The sequence below is a fragment of the Pongo pygmaeus genome, chromosome X (assembly GCF_028885625.2).
Source record: "Pongo pygmaeus isolate AG05252 chromosome X, NHGRI_mPonPyg2-v2.0_pri, whole genome shotgun sequence".
Lineage (NCBI taxonomy): Eukaryota > Metazoa > Chordata > Mammalia > Primates > Hominidae > Pongo > Pongo pygmaeus.
Window position 1 is genome coordinate 136,121,790 of NC_072396.2, and position 20,265 is coordinate 136,142,054.

General features: G+C 41.7%; 1 long non-coding RNA gene across 11 annotated transcripts in view; it reads right to left on the reverse strand.

Moving 5' to 3' along the window:
- LOC129025288 (uncharacterized) overlaps positions 1-20,265 on the reverse strand; it is a 136,369-nt gene that overhangs the window by 31,510 nt on the left and 84,594 nt on the right. For 9 of the 11 annotated variants that reach the window (XR_010125551.1, XR_010125546.1, XR_008497196.2 and 6 more), the window contains 2 exons: positions 16,636-16,784; positions 9,916-10,097 (listed from right to left, as the gene is read on the reverse strand). This is a non-coding gene — a long non-coding RNA (uncharacterized LOC129025288). The remainder of the gene's footprint in view (positions 1-9,915; positions 10,098-16,635; positions 16,785-20,265) is intronic. The other 2 variants (XR_010125549.1, XR_010125543.1) reach the window with 1 other exon arrangement.

Here is a 20,265-nt window from a genome sequence, read left to right on the forward strand (position 1 = left end):
GTGGAAAAGCGTCTGTTATGTGCACGAATAGGGTGTACTTTTATTTGTGAAGGAGCTTCCAGCCAGTCTGCAAGTGTAAGGTTACATGGATAAGCTTATACTTTGATAGATAAAGGATAAAGGCCAATGTACGTAAGAAACTTTAATGGTACATGCATTGCCTCATAATCAGTCAAAAGCAGAACATTTGTTCATTCCTCTTGGCCCATTTCATTGGTTGAAGAGAGCACTGCCAGAGGGCCTTCACTCTTCTCAAAGGGCATCATTTGTTAAGTCCTTTTCCCATGATTTGGAGTAAAAGAAGCAATGATTGGAAATATATCCCTCATGATAGGTTCTATATAAAATTCTACTGTAAAGGCTGCAGTTGCACAGTGATTCTAAATTCTCTTGTGAAAGTTGGGATAGAAATGGCTAAACAGAAAAAGTATCTGTGCAGCTGCTGGCACTTGTGGCCTATAGGGAAATACATCAAATGAGGATTATAAAAATTCAGTAGTGGCCAGGCGTAGGTGGCTCACGCCTGTAATCCCAGCACTTTCGGAGGACGAGGCGGGCAGAGCATGACATCAGGAGATTGAGACCATCCTGGCTAACATGGTGAAACCCCGTCTCTACTAAAAATACAAAAAATTAGCCGGGTGTGGTGGCGGGCGCCTGTAGTCCCAGCTACTCGGGAGGCTGAGGCAGGAGAATGGCGTGAACCCAGGAGGCGTAGCTTTCAGTGAGCCAAGATCGCGCCACTGCACTCCAGCCTGGGCGACAGAGCGAGACTCCATCTCAAAAAAAAAAAAAAAAAAAAAAAAAAAAAAAAAATTCAGTGGTCGGGAATTGATGAAGAAATTGCTTCATTAAGTGAGTAAACTCTTTATCTAGCTCATTCTTTGATCTGTTTGGTTTTAGGAGGTTTGGTTTATGGGGATCTTGGGTAAGGGGCATACTCCAAATTCTTGGTATATCTTCTAATAATAGTCTCCCTGGTGTGCTGCATTCTCTCAAAGGTTTTAAATGCTTGCATGCAGCCATCTCTAAAATGAAATATAGTTTCTTTTCAACTGGAATAACAACAGCCAAAAGAATGTGCAACCATAAGGACACGGTAACCTATACATGACGTGCTGACAATGAAAACCCAAAATGATAGTAACCAAGAGTGGTGCTAAGGCCCTAAGTTTTGGTCACACTCTCACTCAAGTGAAAACCTGAATAAAGGGGAATTTTTAAAAGAAAATTATGGGAGGCCATTGTTTTGGACTGAGCTCATGCACTAGGCCCCTACAAACCAAACCAAACCAAAATGGAGTTGCTCGTGCTAAAACTTCAGGGAAACGCATAGATTCTACAAGAGACCAGGTTTTGTTTTTTTTCTCCTGCATATCTCTATAAAAAACATTTCTGACAGCATAGGTATCAACCCCCTGAAGTTCCCATTAAATCTTTTAGCCAAATTCATTTCCTCTCGCCTGGATAATCATCAAGCTTCAGATGATCATGCAACCACGGTTCCAGCCAGTTCCAGGTGAGGACATCACCCCTGGCCATCAAGAAGCTACCCTGCCTCCACGAGATAGAGCATGGCGAGACTTCCGTGATTTTCAACAGGTAGGGACTATGCCCCAGGTCGGCATGAAGCAGTTACAGAAGAAAGCTCTTCAGTCCCTCTGCCTCACATAAAGATTTATGGGGATCACATCTCTCAGCGGGGAGATGAGGCAGGAGAATAGGGTCTGGAGGCAGGGGACCTAAAACTGTTTTACGCTGACTTCCTAGAACTAAATTTAAAGGAAAACCCTAACTTTCAACGCCTAAGTAACAAAAGGACCAGAGGCTACTCCCTTTGACCTTTTCTGCACTACAGATGGAAAATTGGCTGTGGCAACAAATTAGGCTGACTTCTGGCCTAGTCTTCGTTTGCACCGAAGTATAACTTTGTTAACTTCACCCTAGCCTCGGATTGGTTGCTTTTTGCAACCAATCAGATATTTGCACAGGAGTGTGTGACCTTTGTAACTTCAGTTTAGCCTCTGGTTGTCTCCTTTCTGCAACCAATCAGACTTATTTCGGGCGACCACTTCACTTACATGAGGTGAGCATGAGGTGGCCAATGGGAAACTACTAGGGGGTATTTGAACCAAAGAAGATTCTGTATCCAGGCCTTTGGGCCTCTGCTGAGGCCATCTCCCACAGTGTGGAGTGTACTTTCGTTTTCAGTAAACCCTTGCTTTCATTCTTTTGTTGCTTCTTTCTTGCTTTGCTTTGCTGGGCATTTTGTGCAATTATTTGTTCAAAACGCCAAGAACCTGGACAACTTGCAATCCTGACCCTCTACGGGTCACAAAACCAAGTTGCACCAAACTGGACAAATCTCCAGTAATCCATGTTCAGTGGCGCCTTTATCTCTGGGAGGCGTTTTTTCAAACAGAAAGGGCGGGAGAAAAGGGCTCCAAGACAGGGCTTGATTGAAAATGTGGAACACTACTGCCACCGTGAGGAAATCGTTTAAAGACGGAATACGCCATCATGGCGTCCTTCCCGGAAAGCCTCCCTGGGGGGGAAAGGCTGATCTGTAGGCCCCCAGGCTATGTCTTCCTGCCTTTTCCTCTAAGGCCTGAGAAGAGACAGGGACATTAGCGGTATCTTGGTGTAAAATCTGGAGAATGCAGGGTTTGGAGTGGACCAGCAGCTGCCAGGAGGTACTGGCACAGAAAGTCGTGGAGCGGAAACTTGGTTCCTCCGGTGTGGGGAGGACAGTAGGGAACCAGTCAAACACACATAGAGGCTCTTGTGGGCATCTGTCTCTTCTACCTGCTCTTTGGAGCAAGAGTCAGCAGGCTTTCACGTGCTAGCATCTTGCTATGGGTCTTGGGGTTTCTGGTAGTATCAATATCGCTCACAAGGAACACAGTTATTCCAAGGGAAGTTTACAGGATTTGCTGTTAGAACCTTCACTCTCCAGGTTCTACAGCAAGGTACCGCCAATGTCCATGTCTCTTTTAAGACCTCAGACGAGAAGGCAGGGACTCTGAGCATGGAGCCCAAGCCTCTTCCACCTCCCCACAGACCAGACCTTCCCCAACAGGTAGTACTCACAAGAAGACCGATGTAATGGCGTAGGGATTCGTTAAATGACGTCCTCGCGATGGCGGTAGTGCACCAGATATGCCAGAAAGCCCTGTCTTGGAGTCCCCTTCTCCTGCCCTTCCTATCTGAAAAAACGCAACCCATATATGGATGCCTTCTATTTTGCCCAGTTTGAAGCCTGCTAGTCTTACTGCTGCACTTTTTCATTTTGTTTTCCACTTGAAATCAAACCGAGGCCTAAAGCACTCGTCCTCATCAGGAATCCAGTTCTTCCAGAAATTAAATATCCTCCTGACCTACTCTGTGTGGGTTTGATTTACGTCAGTTACAGGTCCAGTAATTTCCGAGGCATCAAACTGTCTCCTTCAGGGAATACATTCAGTGGATGAATTCACAAAAAAGAGAAAAGGGGCCGGGCGCGGTGGCTCATGCCTTTAATGCCAGCACTTTGGGAGGCCGAGGCAGGCGGACCACCCGAGGTCAGGAGTTCGAGACCCTTATGGCCAGCATGGCAAAACCCTGTCTCTACTAAAAATACAAAAATTAGCCGGGCGTGGTGTCACAGGCCTGTAATCCCAGCTACTCCAGAGGAGGAGGCAGGAGAATCACTTGAACCTGGGAGGGGGAGGTTGCAGTAAGCAGAGAGCGCACTATTGCACTCCAGCCTGGGCAACAGAGTGAAAGTGTCTCAAAAAAAAAAAAAGAGAGAGAGAGACAGAAAAGGGCTGAAAGCTTGAAAGCTTGGAAAATAACTCCAGCAAACAATTTAAAAATCCCAGAGGTCTTTGCCCTGGCTCCCCTGTCAGGCATCCAGGGAATTCTTCCTATTCTAAAAGCCTTATGTGGTGCATTGTAGGCAACACTTTGGCATGAGCCATTAGAGGAGAAACCAGGTGACGCTCCTTACTGCATGCCATATATACGCCACATGCCATGATACTCATAGAACACATGTTCAATTCCTGTCAAGGTGGCTCAGGGTTTCACCTCATGGTCTCATCATTTAACATCAAAACACAGGATGTGCACATGCCATTACATATTCTTCAAGTATTTCCTGAGAATTTATGGGGTGTGTGTTTGTGTTTGTGTGTGTCTCTGAGAGTTTTATAATTGGTCTTTTAGGTATAAGGATTACAGTATTCTCCAACTAGTAAATTAAAGAATAATGCTTGACAAAGATTAAGAAAAATCCATGTATTAATAACGCAGAAAACCGCCACCATACAACTTGTCAAGGCAACTCATGAACTTATGGATTATTTCCATGCATACCTTTCAAAATGTGCATACATAAACTTCATGCAAAAAAATAAATCTGTATAAAAAGTGGATAACTGTGTACATAGTGGTTTGGATCAGACCAAGTGTGTATTTTAACGAACCTTTCAGATGCATGAATTAATTTGAATGTCACCAGTACTAAGTCTTATATGTCAACATTTCATGCCTTCAATATAAATAAAAGTAAATCTTAACATACGGCCTCAGGAAAATTACTTTAGTAAAGTAGACAATATCAGCTCTTTGATTTTTTACAGCTACATCACTACACATTTCTAAAAAAAAGTTCATGAAGAGATAAAGACATCAGAAATTATGGCTAACATTTTGCTCAATTTGTGTAAACAATTTCCACTCTTAACCATTTGCTTTTGGTTTCCATTGGATATTAACCTGAGATGTAATCCATGCACCCGCATCAAGCATCTCATCTTTTTAAGAACTCAGTTTCTGCACAACCAAATCTTCCCATTTCTACTCTTTTTCACTCTGCATCATATCTGCAGTATTTTATTGTGATATCAAATAGTCTTGTAGTAATGGGGAGAGACCTTAGGTTTCCATGCCTAAGGAGAGAAGAAAAAAGAAAGCTCACCTCTGAAGGCTTGGAGAAGAGCAAATCTAGGCACCAGGCCACGTGGTTCTTGTCCTGATTCCCTACTCAGGTTCCCTGGGAGTTTTACTCCATGTTCTAATCTAGTCAGTAGGCCTTATACATTGAGGGGGAGGACGCTATTTAGTGGGGCACTAACATAAGGGTATGGATAGCTCTCAAGCCTGACAAGACACACACAGCCCTACTTGAATAGACACAAACACAGGAATGATTGTAAATACTAATCAGATTGATCACAGGATTTTGTCTCATAGTTTCATTATTTAACATTGAATTAGAAATATTTTCCAGTGTCATTAAATGGCTGTCACTTAGGACTGTGCCCTATGACTTTCTTGTGTATGTGTGTTATTGTTTTTCAGTTGGGAATCAATCCTATATTTTCTCATTAGTAACAAAGACATGGAATTTGCAAAGAAGTTAAAAATAACCATGTGCTGATCAAGAGAAAAGCAATGTCATAAAACTGTATTAAACAATGATCATTGTTTCCATATTTCCTCTCATTTTTTCAACACGCAGATAAAAAGTTCTATATACACAGTCAAACACCACAATAAATTTACATTTTACTTGAATTTAGATATATAAATAAGGTTGAAGAATTAAAAGTTTCACATCTGATTCCTGAGGCTTTTTTATTCTCATAAGAAAGTTGCAATATCTGAATTTTAGACAATAAAATATTTGCAAAAACTTCTTGATTGGACTATTCATCAAAACATAAGTTCTCCATTTTCACTTTTATATCTAAAATATATGTATATTTATACACACATAAAATAGAAACACATGTTTATATACAATATAAACATATGTATTATACATACTTATACCTAGAAAATTAGGATGTTTAATTCTTCTCAAATTTTTATTCTTAATTCTTTCCTTAAAATTTTATCTTTGAAATCTCAAAAGAAAGATAACAAAATTCAATAAATGATAGTTGAAATAGGCATCTCTCACATTCAGTCACCTGGATGTGTAACCTAAGAAAACTGTAAGATGGATGCATTCACACAACTCACATGCAGCTAGAATGCTTTATTAGTGTCTCTGTTTATATAATGACGAATTAAAGTTTTGAATTTGTTAGCCAAAAATACCATCTTCAAACATATACTCATTATAACACCTACCATGATTAAACATATATAGCATTGGCCGAGCCCAGTGGCTCACTACTGTAATCCCAACACTATGGGAGGCCAAGGCAGGTGGATAGCTTGAGCCCAGGAGTTCAAGACCAGTCCTGGCAATGTAGTGAGACCCCATCTCTACAAAAAATACAACAAATAACCAGGCATGGTGGCGTGCAACAGAAGCCCCAGCTATGTAGGAGGCGGAGGTGGGAGGACCACCTGAGTCCAGGGAGGTTGATCCTGCAGTGACCCATGATCATGCCATTGCACTCTCACCTGGGCAACAGTGAGACACTGTCATATATATATATATATATATATATTTTAAATATTGTTGTATACCTACAGACAGATATAAATACACACACACTCAACACAGTTTAAATATAATTGGATGCATACTGTTTGAAATTTGTACAAAATCTTCAGCATTGTCTTCTACTCCTTGAATATATCTACATCCATATATACTTTTGAGTGCTTGAAATTTTTTTATATTTTACTCTAGAAGAACTTTAAGATATTATAAAGCAGAAGACATGCTGGGTCTCACATAGTGAAAAGAAATAATGACTTTTAAAATGTCTGTGCTAGGTATTATCATCTGTTCACTCTGCACATATAATATGGACTTTTATAACCTAATGTTCAAATTCCCCTATAGTACAACTGTTTTTGTTTTTTAATGTTAGATATGGGGTTTCCCTATGTTGACCAGTTTGATCTCGAAATCCTGGCCTCAAGCAATCCTCCCATGTCAGCCTCCCAAAGTGCTAGGATTACAGGCATGAGGCACCAAGCCCAGCCACCTTGTAGTATAACTGTTAAAACAAGATTTCTTCACTGATAACTTCAGTACTTTTCAAATATAATTATTCATGGAAATAATGACAGGTTTAAAATTATTGGCACTTTTTAAAACTGAGTTGGTAAAATTCATATAACATAAAATTAACCATTAAAATATGTGAAATTCAGTGGCATTTAGTACTTTCACAATGCAGTGCAAGCACTATCTCTATCTATTGGCAAAGCACTTTCATTACCACAAAAGAAAACCCTGGACCCATTAAGCATTCCCCATTCCACTCTCTGCCCAGCCCCTGGCAAACACTCATCTACTTTCCCTCACTACTGATCATCACAATAAGTGGCCTTTTTCAAAGTCTTGCTTTTTTCACTTAGCGTGTTTCAAATTTCATGCATTGGTTATCTATCTTATTGACATCTACCTCTTGGATATGGATCTTTGCTGTTGTACCTTCATCCACCCAATTTATCACCTGAAGGAGACAATTTGATGCCATGGAACTTGCTGGACCTGTAACAGTGTGAAGTAAATCATACCCAGATAGTCTCAGTGAGGAGTATATTTAACTTCTGGAAGAACAAAATTCCTGATAAGCATGGGTAGTTTAAGCTGAATTTTGTTTTTAGATGGAAAAACAAAACAAAACAAAACAAATTCAACAGTTAAGACCAGGTTGCACCAAACTGGACAAATCTCCAGGCAGCCATGTTTGGTGGTGCCTTTATCTCTGGTTTGCTTATTTCACAGACGAAGGGCAAGAGAAAAGGCTCAAAGATAGGGCTTCCCTGAAAATGTGCAGCACTACTGCCACCGTGAGGAAATCGTTTAAAGACATAATACTCCACTAGAGCCTCCTTCCCAGGAAGCCTCGCTGTGGGGAAAGGCTGATCTGTTGGGAGGTGGAAGAGGCTTGGCCTCCAGGCGAGGTCTTCTTGCCTTCTCCTCTAACGCCTGAAGAGTGACCTAGACATTGGTGGTATCTTGGTGTAGAACCTGGAGAGTGAGGGGCTTGGAGTGAACCAGCAGCTGCCAGGCGGTCCTGGCACAGGAAGTCGTGGGGCGGGGCCTCAGTTCCTCCTGGTGTGGGCAGGACTGCAGGAACCCACTCAAACACATTGAGGCTTTTGTAGGCATCTGTCTCTTCTTCCTGTCCCTTGGAGCAAGAGTCAGCAAGCTTTCTGATGCTGGCATCTTGCTATGGGTCTTTGGGTCTCTGTGACCAAACAACAGGTTTATTCAAAGGGAAGTTTACAGGATTTGCTATTAGAAGCTTCACACTCCAGGTTCTATAGCAAGATATTGCCAATGTCCAGGTCTCTTTTAAGGCCTTAGACAAGTAGGCAAGGACACCCAGCATGGAGGCCAAGCCTCTTTCACCTCTTACCAGACCACACCTACTCCAACAGGTAGTGCTCAGAGAACTCTGTAATGGCGTTAAACGACTATAATTCGTTAAACATCTTCCTCGCGATGGCAGTAGTGCTCCAGATATGCCAAGAAGCCCTGTTGCGTAGCCCTCTTCTCCCGCCTTTCCTGTCTGAAAAAACGCCACACATAGACAAAGAGCCACCAAACTTGGATGCCTTCTATTTTGCCCAGTTTGGAGCCAGCTGGTATTACTGCTGTGCTTTTTCTTTTTGTTTTCCACTTGAAATCAAACCAAGGCCTAAACCAACCACCCTCGTCAGGAATCTTGTTCTTTAAGAAATTATTCTCCTGACCTAGTCTGTGTGGGTTTCATTTACTTCAGAGTTACAGGTCCAATAATTTCCGTGGCATCAAACTGTCTTCTTCAGGGGATAGCTTCAGTGGATGAATGCACAAAAAGGAGAAAAGGGCTGAAAGCTTGGAAAGGAACTCCAGCAACAATTTAAAAATCCCAGAGATTTTGGCCCTGGCTCCCCTGTCAGGCATCCAGGGAATTCTTCCTATTCTAAGAGCCTTATGTGGTACATTGTAGGCAACGATTTGGCATGAGACTTTAGAGGAGAAACCAGGTGACGCTCCTTATTGCATGCCATATATACTCCACATGGCATGATACTCATGGTACATAGGCTCAATTCCTGTCAAGGTGACTCAGAGTTTCATCTCATGGTCTCATCATTTAACATCAAAACACAGCATGTGCCCATGCCATTACATATTCTTCAAGTATTTCCTGAGACTTTATGGGCTGTGTGTGGTTGTGTTTGTGTGTGTCTCTGAGAGTTTTATAATGTCTTTTAGATATAAGGATTAACTAGTAAATTAAAGAATAATGCTTGACAAAGATTAAGAAAAATCCATGTATTAATAATGAAGAAAACCACTACCATACAACCAGTCAAGGCAACTTAAGAACTTTTGGATTATTTCCAGGAATATCTTTAAATATGTACATACATTGTTAATTTCATGAAAAGATAAATCTGTATTGAAAGTGGATTACTGTGTACACTGTGGTTTGGATCAGATCAAGTGTGCATTTTAACAAACCTTTGAGCAGGGTGAATTCATTTGAATGTCACCAGTACTAAGTCTTATATGTCAACATTTCATGCCTTCAATATGAGTAAAGGTAAACCTTAAAATAGGGCCTCATGAATATTACTTTAGAAAAGTACACACTTATCACCTTTTTGTTTGAATTTTTAAAGATACATTACTATAGGTTTCAAAACAAAACGCCATGAAGACACAAAGACAACAGAAACTACAGATACCTAATATTTTGTTCAAGATGTGTGACCATTTTCCACTCTTAATCATTTGCTTTTGGCTTCCATTGGGTATTGAACTGAGATGAGATCCACTCACCCTCATCAAGCATCTCCTCTTTTTAAGAACTCACTTTCTGCACAACCAAATCTCCCCATTTCTACTCTTTTTCATTCAGCATCCTATCAGCAGTGTTTTATTATGATAACAAATAGTCTTGTTGTATTGGGAACAGACCTTAAGGATCCATGCCTAAGGAAAGAATTAAAAATAAAGCTTACCCCCAAGGTCTTGGAGAAGAGCAAATCTAGGCACCGGGCCACGTGGTTGTTGTCCTGACTCCCTCCCCAGGTTCCCTGGGAGTTTTGCTCCATATTCTGACCTAGTCATTAGGCCTTATATGTTGAGCGGGAGGCCACTATTTAGAGGGGCTATAACATAAGTGCCCATGTAGCTCTTAAACCTGTCAAGACACACACAGGCCTATTTGAATGGACACAAACGAATGACTATAAATGCTAATCAGATGGATCACAGGATTTTGTCTCATGGTTTCATTATTTAACATTGGAACAAAAATATTTTCCAACGTCATTAAAAGGCTATGACTGGCTGAGTGTGCTGGCTCACACCTGTAATCCCAGCAGTTTGGGAGGCCAAGGTGGGCGGATCACTTGAGGTCAGGAGGTCGAGATAAACCTGGCCAACATGGTGAAACCCTGCCTCTACTAAAATACAAAAAAATTAGCCAGGTATGGTGGTGCATGCCTATAATCCCAGCTACTTGGGAAGCTGAGGCAGGAGAATCGCTTGAACCCAAGGCAGAGGTTGCAGTGAGCTAAGGTCATGCCAATGCACTTCACCATGGGTAACAAAGTGAGACTCCATCCGTCTCAAAACAAACAAACAAAAAGGCTGTGACTTAGAACTGCCTCTTATGACTTTGTTGTGTATGCGTCTTACTGTTTTTCACTTAGGAATCAGTCCTATACTTTCTTATTAGTAAGGAAGACATGGAATTTGCAATGAAGTTAAAAAAAACCCTTTGGGAGGTGGAGGCAGGCGGATCACAAGGTCAAGAGATTGAGACCATCCTGCCAACATGGTGAAACCCCGTCTCTACTAAAAACACAAAAATTAGCTGGATCTGGTGGTGCGCACCGGTAGTCCCAGCTACTCGGGAGGCTGAGGTAGGAGAATCACTTGAACCTGGGAGGCAGAGGTTGCAGTGAGCCGAGATCACCCCACTGCACTCCAGCCTGGCGACAGAGTAAGACTCCGTCTCAAGGAAAAGAAAGGGCATGGGGGGCTGGGCGCGGTGGCTCATGCCTGTAGTCTCAGCACTTTGGGAGGCCTAGGAGGGCAGATCATCTGATGTCGGGAGTTCAAGACCAGACTGACCAACATGGTGAAACCCCGTCTCTACTAAAAATACAAAATTAGCCAGGCGTGGTGGCACATGCCTGTAATCTCAGCTACTCAGGAGGCTGAGGCAAGAGAATCACTTGAACCCGGGAGGCAGAGGTTGCGGTGAGCCGAGATCATGCCATTGCACTCCAGCCTGGGCAACGAGAGCAAAATTACATCTCCAAAAAAAAAAAAAGGAAAAAAAAAATAAAAAAAAAACCATGTGCTGATCCAGAGAAAACCAATGTAATAAAACTGTATTAAACAATATTAACCATTTCCATATTTACTCCAATTTTTTATACACAGATCAAAAGTTCTATATATACAGTCAAACACGACAATAAATTTACATTTTACTTCAATTTAGCTATATATAAGGTTAAAGAACTCAAAGTTTCACCACTGATTCCTTAGGAGTTTTTGATATTCTCATAAAAAATTTGCAATATCTGAACTTTAGACAATAAAATACTTGCAGAGAACTTGTGATTGGCCTATTCATCAAAACATAAGATCTCAATTTGCACTTTTAAATCGAAAATATATATGTATTTACACATACATAAACATATAAATACATATTTATATACAACATAAACATATGTATTATACATATTTATACCTCTGAAAATTAGGATTTTTAATACTTTTCAAATTTTTATTCCTAGTTCTTACCACAAAACATTATCTTTAAAATTTCAGGCTGGGCGCAGTGGCTCAAGCCTGTAATCCCAGGACTTTGGGAGGCTGAGGTGGGTGGGTCACAAGGTCAAGAGATTGAGACCAACCTGGCCAACATGGTGAAACCCCATCTCTACTAAAAATACAAAAAAATTAGCCAGGCATGGTGGTGCGTGCCTATAGTCCCATCTACTCGGGAGGCTGAGGCAGGAGAATCACTTGAATCCAGGAGGCAGAGGTTGCAGTGAGCTGAGATTGAGCCACTGCACTCTAGCCTCGTGACAGAGCGAGACTCCATCTCACAAAAAAAAAAAGAAAAAAAAAAATTTCAAAAGAAGGATAACAAAATTCAATAAATGGTAGTTGAAATAGGCATCTCTCACATTCCAGTCACCTAGATGTGTAACCTAAGAAAACTGTAAGATGGATGCATTCACGCAACTCACACGGAGCTAGAGTGCTTCATTAGTGTCTCTGTTTATATAATGATGAATTAAACATATGAATTTACTGGTCAAAAATACCATCTTCAAACATATCCTCACTATAACACCTACCACGATTAAAAAGATGTGTCATTGGCCAGGCATGGTGGCTCACAACTGTAATTCCAGCACTTTGGGAGGCCTAGGCAGGTGCATAGCTTGAGCCTAGGAGTTCAAGTCCAGCCCTGACAATGTAGAGAGACCCCGTCTCTTCAAAAAACACAAAAAATAGCCGGGCATGGTGACCTACAGTGGAAGCCCTAGCTACGTAGGAGGCGGAAATGGGAGGATCACCTCAGCCCAGGGAGGTTGATGTTGCAGTGAGCCATGATCATGCCTCTACACTCCACCCTGGGCAACAGAGTAAGATGCTGTCTAAAATATATATATATGCATATCTGCATATATATATGTACATATACATATATATACATACACATATTCAGCATTACCTTATACTCTTTGAATATATCTACATCAATACATACTTTTGAGTGCTTGAAATTTTTTATATTTTACTCTAGAAGAACTGTAGGAAATTATAAAGTAGAATATTGTGGTAGGTCAAACATAGTAAGAAGAAATAATCACTTTTAAAATGTCTGTGCTAGGTACTATGATCTGTTCCCTATACATATATAATATGGACTTTTATAAACTAATGTTCAAATTCCCCTGTAGTATAACTTCTTTTTGTTGCTGATTTTTGGGGTTTTTTTTGTGTGTGTTTTTCATTTTAGTTATGGGGTTTCACTCTGTTGACCAGGCTGATCTCTAACTCTTGGTCTCAAGCGATCCTCCCATCTTGGACTCCCAAAGTGCTAGGATTACAGGCATGAGGCACCTTGACTGGCCACCATGTACTATAGCTGTTAAAACAAGTTTGTTTCACTGATAACTGGAGTACTTTTCAAATATAATTAATAATTCATGGAAATAATGATAGTTTTAAAAGTATTGGCACTTTTAAAAACTGAGTTTGTAAACTTCATATGACATAAAATTAACCATTAAAATGTATTAATTTCAATGGCATTTAGGACACTCACAATGCAGTGCAAGCATTACCACTATGTAGTGGCAAATCATTTTCACTACCACAAAAGAAAATCCTGGACCCATTAGTCATTCTCCATTCCACTCTCTGCCCAGCCCCTGGCAAACACTCATCTGATTTCCCTCACTACTGATCATCACAACAAGTGGCCTTGTTCATCTTGTTGTGGGAACCAGGAGACCAGAGAGACCAATCGGTGGAACAGGAGGATTTTACTAGGTGGTCACCGACTCAGCAGATTAACATCCAAAGGCTGAGCCCCGAACCAAGACAGGGCTTGACTTTTATACATATATCTAAAAAGGGCCCAAAACCTGTAAGGCTGGTAAGCAAGCTTACAGAAGCAGAACAAAGGCAGTTTATCAAACAGTGACAGGTTTTACAATTCAGGCATGTCTTGTGACCTTTGCCATAACTGCACAGCTGGAAAACAGGAACTTACAAAATCCTTACAAGCTTGCGGAAACAGTTACAAAAAATAGTTGTGAGAGCAGAGCAAAGAATAATGGTATGGGGAAAGAATTTCAAAGGGGAAACTGATAAAAAGAACTTGTTTTTTTTTTTTTTTTAGATGAAGTCTCGCTCTTGTCCCCCAGGCTGGAGTGCAATGGCACGATCTTGGTTCACTGCAACCTCCTCCTCCCGGGTTCAAGTGATTCTCCTGTCTCAGCCTTCCAAGTAGCTGGGATTACAGCTACTTGCCAACATGCCTGGCTAATTTTTGTATTTTTAGTAGAGACGGGGTTTCACCATGTTGGCCAGGCTGGTCTTGAACTCCTGACCTCAGGTGATCCTCCCATCTCGGCCTCCCAAAGTGCTGGGGTTACAGGTGTGAGCCACCACGCCCGGCCACATAACTTGTTTTTCTTATCCCTGCTTCTAGAGCCCAATCCTTCTGGGCCCCCACTCTGCTGATAGTGCTATCAAAGTCCTGACAGAGCCCTACTTATCGCTGAGCCTTGGAGTGAGTCAGCCCAGCACAGAGAACTAGCTTTTCTCTCTCTCTCTTTTTTTTTTTCTTTTACATCTCCTGCTTCAGTACTGCTTCTTTCACTTAGTGTTTCAAATTTCATGAATTGGTTTTCTATCTCTTTGATATCTGTCTCTTAGATATCTATCTCTTAGACATCTGTCTTTGTTTTTGTACCTTCATCCATCCAATGTATCACCCGAAGGAGAAAATTTGATACCATGGAACTTCCAGGACTTGTAACTGTATGAGGTAGATCATACCCAGATAGCTTCAGTGAGGAACAACAGGATTCTTGAGAAGTATGGGTGGTTTAGGCCTCATTTTGCTTTCAGATGGAAAAAAAAAAGTAAAAATTCAACAGTAAGACCAGGTTGCACTAAAGTGGACAAAGCTCCAGGCAGCCATATTGGGTGGCACCTTTGTCTCTGGGTGGCGTTTTTCCAGACGGGAAGGGCGGGAGAAAAGGGCTCCAAGATAGGGATTCCTTGAAAATGTGAAGCACGACTGCCACCGTGAGGAAATCGTTTAAAGACACAATACGCCACTGCAGCGTCCTTCCCAGAAAGACTTGCTGTGGGGGGAAGTCTGAACTGTGGGAGGTGGCAGACGCTTGGGCTCCAGGCTAGGTCTTCTTGCTTTCTCCTCTAAGGCCTGAAGAGAGGCCTTAACATTGGTAGTAGCTTGGTGTAGAACCAGGAGAGTGAGGGGCTTGTAGTGAACCAGCTGCTGCCAGGCGATCCTGGCACAGGAAGACGTAGGGCGGGGCCTCGGTTCCTCTAAGTGTGGGCAGGACTGAAGGCACCCATTCAAACACACAGAGGCTCTTGTGGGCATCTGTCTCTTCTTCCTGTCCCTTGGAGCAAGAGTCAGCAGGCTTTCTCGTACTAGCATCTTGCTACGGGTCTTTGGGTCTCTGGTAGCACCAGTACCGCGCACAAACAACAGGTTTATTCCCAGAGAAGTTTACAAGATTTGGTATTAGAACCTTCACATTCCAGGTTCTATACCAAGACACCGCCAAAGTCCCGGTGTCCTTTAAGGCCTTAGACGAGAAGGCTAGGACTCCCAGCACGGAGCAAGCCTTTTCCACCTCCCCACAGAGGAGAACTTCCCCAACAAGTAGTCTTCTGGAGAACACCGTAATGACGTAGGGATTTGTTAAACAACAACCTCGCGATGGCAGTAGTGCTTCAGATATGGGAAGAAACACTATTCCAGGGCCCTCTTTTCCCGCCCTTCCTGTCTGAAAAAACGCCACCTATAGACAAAGACCCTGCAGAATGGGTGCCTTACATTTAGTCCAGTTTGCAGCCAGCTGGTCTTACTGCTGAACTTTTTCTTTTGGTTTCCAGTTCAAATCAAACCAAGGCCTAAACCACCCGCCCTCATCTGGAATTTTGATCTGTGTTAAAAGTGGATTACTGTGTACACTGTGATTTGGATCACACCAAGTGTATTTTTTTTTTTTTTTTTTGAGACGGAGTCTCCGCTCTGTCGCCCAGGCTGGAGTGCAGTGGTGCATCTCGGCTCACTGCAAGCTCCGCCTCCCGGGTTCACGCCATTCTCCTGCCTCAGCCTCCCGCGTAGCTGGGACTGCAGGCGCCCGCCACCACGCCCGGCTAATTTTTTGTATTCTTTAGTAGGAGACGGCGTTTCACCTTGTTAGCCAGAAAGGTCTCGATCTCTTGACCTTGTGATCCGCCCGCCTCGGTCTCCCAAAGTGCTGGGATTACAGGCGTGAGCCACCGCGCCTACCCACCCCGAGTGTGTATTTTAACAAACATTTGAGGAGCGTGATTTTATTAGAATGTCACCAGTAGTAACTCTTTTGTTTGTTTGTTTGTTTTTTTTGAGACGGAGTCTCGCTCTATCGCCCAGGCTGGCGTGCAGTGGTGGGATCTCCGCTCGCTGCAAGGTCTGCATCCCGGGTTCAAGGGATTCTCCTGCCTCAGCTTCCTGAGCAGCTGGGATTACAGGGGTGCACCACCACGCCCATGGAGTTTCACCATGTTGGTCAGGCTGGTCTCGAACTCCCGACCTCGTGATCCGCCCGCCTCAGCCTCCCAAAGTGCTGGGATTACAGGTGTGAGCCACCTCACCTGGCCCAATACTAAGTCTTATATCTCAACATTTCACGCCTTCAATATAAATAAAGGTAAATCTTAACATAGGGCTTCAGGAATATTACTTTAGTAAAGTAGACACTATCAGTTTTTTGTGGAATTTTTACAGATGCATCACTACATGTTTCTAAAAAAAAAAAAAGGCCATGAAGAGACAAAGACACCAGAAACTATGGCTCCCCAACATTTTGCTCAATTTGTGTAAACATATTCCACTCAGCAATTTGCTTTTAGTGTCCATTGGATATTAAACTGAGATGTAATCCACTCACCCTCATCAAGCATCTCCTCCTTTTAATAACTTAGTTTCTGCACAACCAAGTCTTCCCATTTCTACTCTTACTCAGCATCATATCTACAGTGTTTTATTATGATGTCAAGTACTCTTGTAGTATTCCGGAAAGACCTTAGATTTCCATGCCTAAGGAGAGAAGAAAAAAAAAGCTTACCCCTAAGGTCTTGGAGAAGAGCAAATCTAGGCACCAGGCCACGTGTTTCTTGTCCTGACTCCCTCCCCAGGTTCCCTGGGAGTTTTACTCCATATTCTGACCTAGTCATTAGGCCTTATATGTAGAGGGAGGGGCGGCTATTTTGTGGGGCTCTAACATAAGGGCTCACATAGCTCTCAATCCTGACAAGACACACACAACCCTACTTAAATGGACACAAATACAGGAATGACTATAAGTCCTAATCAGATGGATCACAGGATTTTGTCTCATAGTTTCATCATTTAACATTGGAACAGAAATATTTTTCAGTGTCATTACAAGGCTATGACTTAGAACTGTGTCCTATGACTTTGTTGTGTATGTGTCTTACTGTTTTTCAGTTAGGAATCAGTCCTATATTTTCTCATTAGTAACAAAGACATGGAATTTGCAAAGTGAAAAGTAACCAACTGCTGATGAAGAGAAATGCGACGTCATAAAACTGTGTATTAAACACTGATAACCATTTCCGTATTTACTCATATTTTCTTCTTCTTTTTTTTTTTTTTTTTTTTTTGAGAGGGAGTCTCGCTCTGTTGCCTAGGTTGGAGTGCATTGGCGCTATCTTGGCTCACTGCAAGCTCCACCTCCCGAGTTCACGCCATTCTCCTGCCTCAGCCTCCCAAGTACCTGGGACTACAGGCGCCTGCCAACACGCCCGGCTAATTTTTTGTATTTCTAGTAGAGACGGGGTTTCACCATGTTGGCCAGGATGGTCTCGATCTCCTGACCTCATGATCCGCCCACCTCGGCCTCCCAAAGTGCTGGGATTACAGGCGTGAGCCACTGTGCCTGGCCTACTCCTATTTTTTCAATACACAGATAAAAAGTTCTATATATACAGTCAAACACCACAATAAATTTACATTTTACTTGAATTTATCCATACATAATGATGAAGATTAAAATTTTCACATCTGATTCTTGAGGAGTTCTTGACATTCTCATAAAAATTTGCAATATCTGAATTTTTTACAATAAAATATTTGCAAAGAACTTCTTGTTTGGACTATTCATCAAAACATAAGTTCTGAACTTGCACTTTTAAATTTAATATATATTTATACATACATAAACATATAAATCCATATTTATATACAATATAAACATATGTATTTTACACACTTATACCTATGAAAATAAGGATTTTTAATTCTTCTTCAAATTTTATTGCTAATTGTTACCTTAAAATTTTATCTCTAAAATCTCAAAAGAAGGATACAAAAATTTAATAAATGATACTTGAAATAGGCATCTCTCACTTTCAGTCACCCAGATGTGTAACCTAAGAAAACTGTAAGATGGATGCATTCACACAACTTACATGCAGCTAGAATGCTTCATTAGTGTCTCTGTTTATATAACGATGCATTAAAAATGTGAATTTGTTCACCAAAAATGCCATCTTCAAACATATACTCAGTATAACATCTACCATGATTGAAAATTTATAGCATTGGCTGGGCGCGGTGGCTCACAACTGTAATTGCAGCACTTTGGGAGGCCGAGGCAGGTAGACAGCTTGAGCCCAGGAGTTCAATACCAGCCCTGGCAATGTAGGTAGACCCTGTGTCTACAAAAAATACAAACTATAGCTGGGCATGGTGGGGTACAACAGAAGCCCCAGGTATGTATAGGAGGCAGAGGTGGCAAGATCACCTGATCCCAGGGAGATTGATGCTGCGTTGATCCATGATCATCATGCCACTGCACTCCAGCCTAGGCAACAGTGAGACAGTCTCATATATATATATGGCATTTAAAATTTTGTAATATATCTCCAGACAGATATAAATACACACACATTTGACACAGTTTAAATATAATTGGATGCATAATGTTTGAAATTTGTACAAAATCTGCAGCATCACCTTATGCTCTTTGAATATATCTACATCAATATATATTTTTGAGTGCTTTAATTTTTTTATGTTTTACTCTACAAGAACTTTAAGAAATTATAAAGCAGAAAACATATGGTAGGTCAAACATAGCGAAAAGAAACAATCACTTTTCCCTATGCACATATAATATGGACTTTTTTAAACTAATGTTCAATTTCCTCTGTAGTATAACAGGTTTTTTACTTTTTATTTTAGATATGGGTTTTCATTGCTGGGCAGGGTAGCTCACGCCTGTAATCCCAGCACTTTGGGAGGCTGAGGCGGGCGGTTCACAAGGTAAGGAGATCGAGACCATCCTGGTTAAAATGGTGAAACCCGTCTATACTAAAAATACAAAAAATTAGCTGGGTGTGGTGGCACACGCCTGTAGTCCCACCTACTTGGGAGGCTGAGGCAGGAGAATTGCTTGAATCCAGGAGGCAGAGGTTGCAGTGAGCCGAGATCGCGCCACTGCACTCCAGCCTGGGCGACAGAACGGGATTCTGTCTCAAAAAAAAAAAAAAAAAAAAAGATATGGGGTTTTGCTATGTTGACCAGGCTGACCTCGAACTCCTGACCTCAAGCCATCCTCCCATCTCGGACTCCCAAAGTGCTAGGATTATAGGCATGAGGTGTCATGCCCGGCCACCCAGTAGTATAACTGTTATAAAACAAGTTTTCTTCACTGATAATTTGAGCACTTTTCTAATATAATTAATTATCCATGGAAATAATGATAGGTTTAAAAGTATTGGCACTTTTTAGAACTGAGTTTGTAAAATTCATATAAGATAAAATTAGCCATTAAAATGTGTGAAATTGAGTGGCATTTAGTACATTCAAGATGCCGTGCAAGCATTACCATTACATAGTGGCAAATCATTTTCATTACCACAAAACAAAACCCCGGACCCATTAAGCAGTCATTCCGCATTGGGCTCTCTCTCTGCCCGGTCCCTGACAAACACTCATCTGCTTTCCCTCACTACTGATCATAACAAGTGGTCTTTGTCAACTTCTTTCTTTCACTTAGCGTGTTTCAAATTTCATGTATTGGTTATCTGTCTCTTTGATATCTATCTTTGTTGTTGTACCTGCATCCACACAATTTATCACCTTAAGGAGACAATTTTATGCCATTAAACTTGCTGGACCTGTAACAGTGTGAAGTAAATCAAACCCAGATAGACTCAGTGAGGAGTGTATTTAATTTCTGAAAGAACAAGATTCCTGATGAACCTGGGTGGTTTACGCCTCATTTTGTTTTCACACGGAGTAAAAAAAGGAAAAATTAAACAGTAAGACCAGGTTGCACCAAACTGGACAAATCTCCAGGAAGCCATGTTGGGTGGTGCCTTTGTCTCTGGGTGGCGTTTTCTCAGCCAGGAAGGGCGGGAGAAAAGGGCGCCAAGATCGGGCTTCCTTGAAAATATGGAGTACTACTGCCACCGTGAGGAAATCGTTTAAAGACGCAATACGCCATTATAGCTTCTTTCCAGGAAGTCTGGCTGTGGGGGGAAGGTCTGAT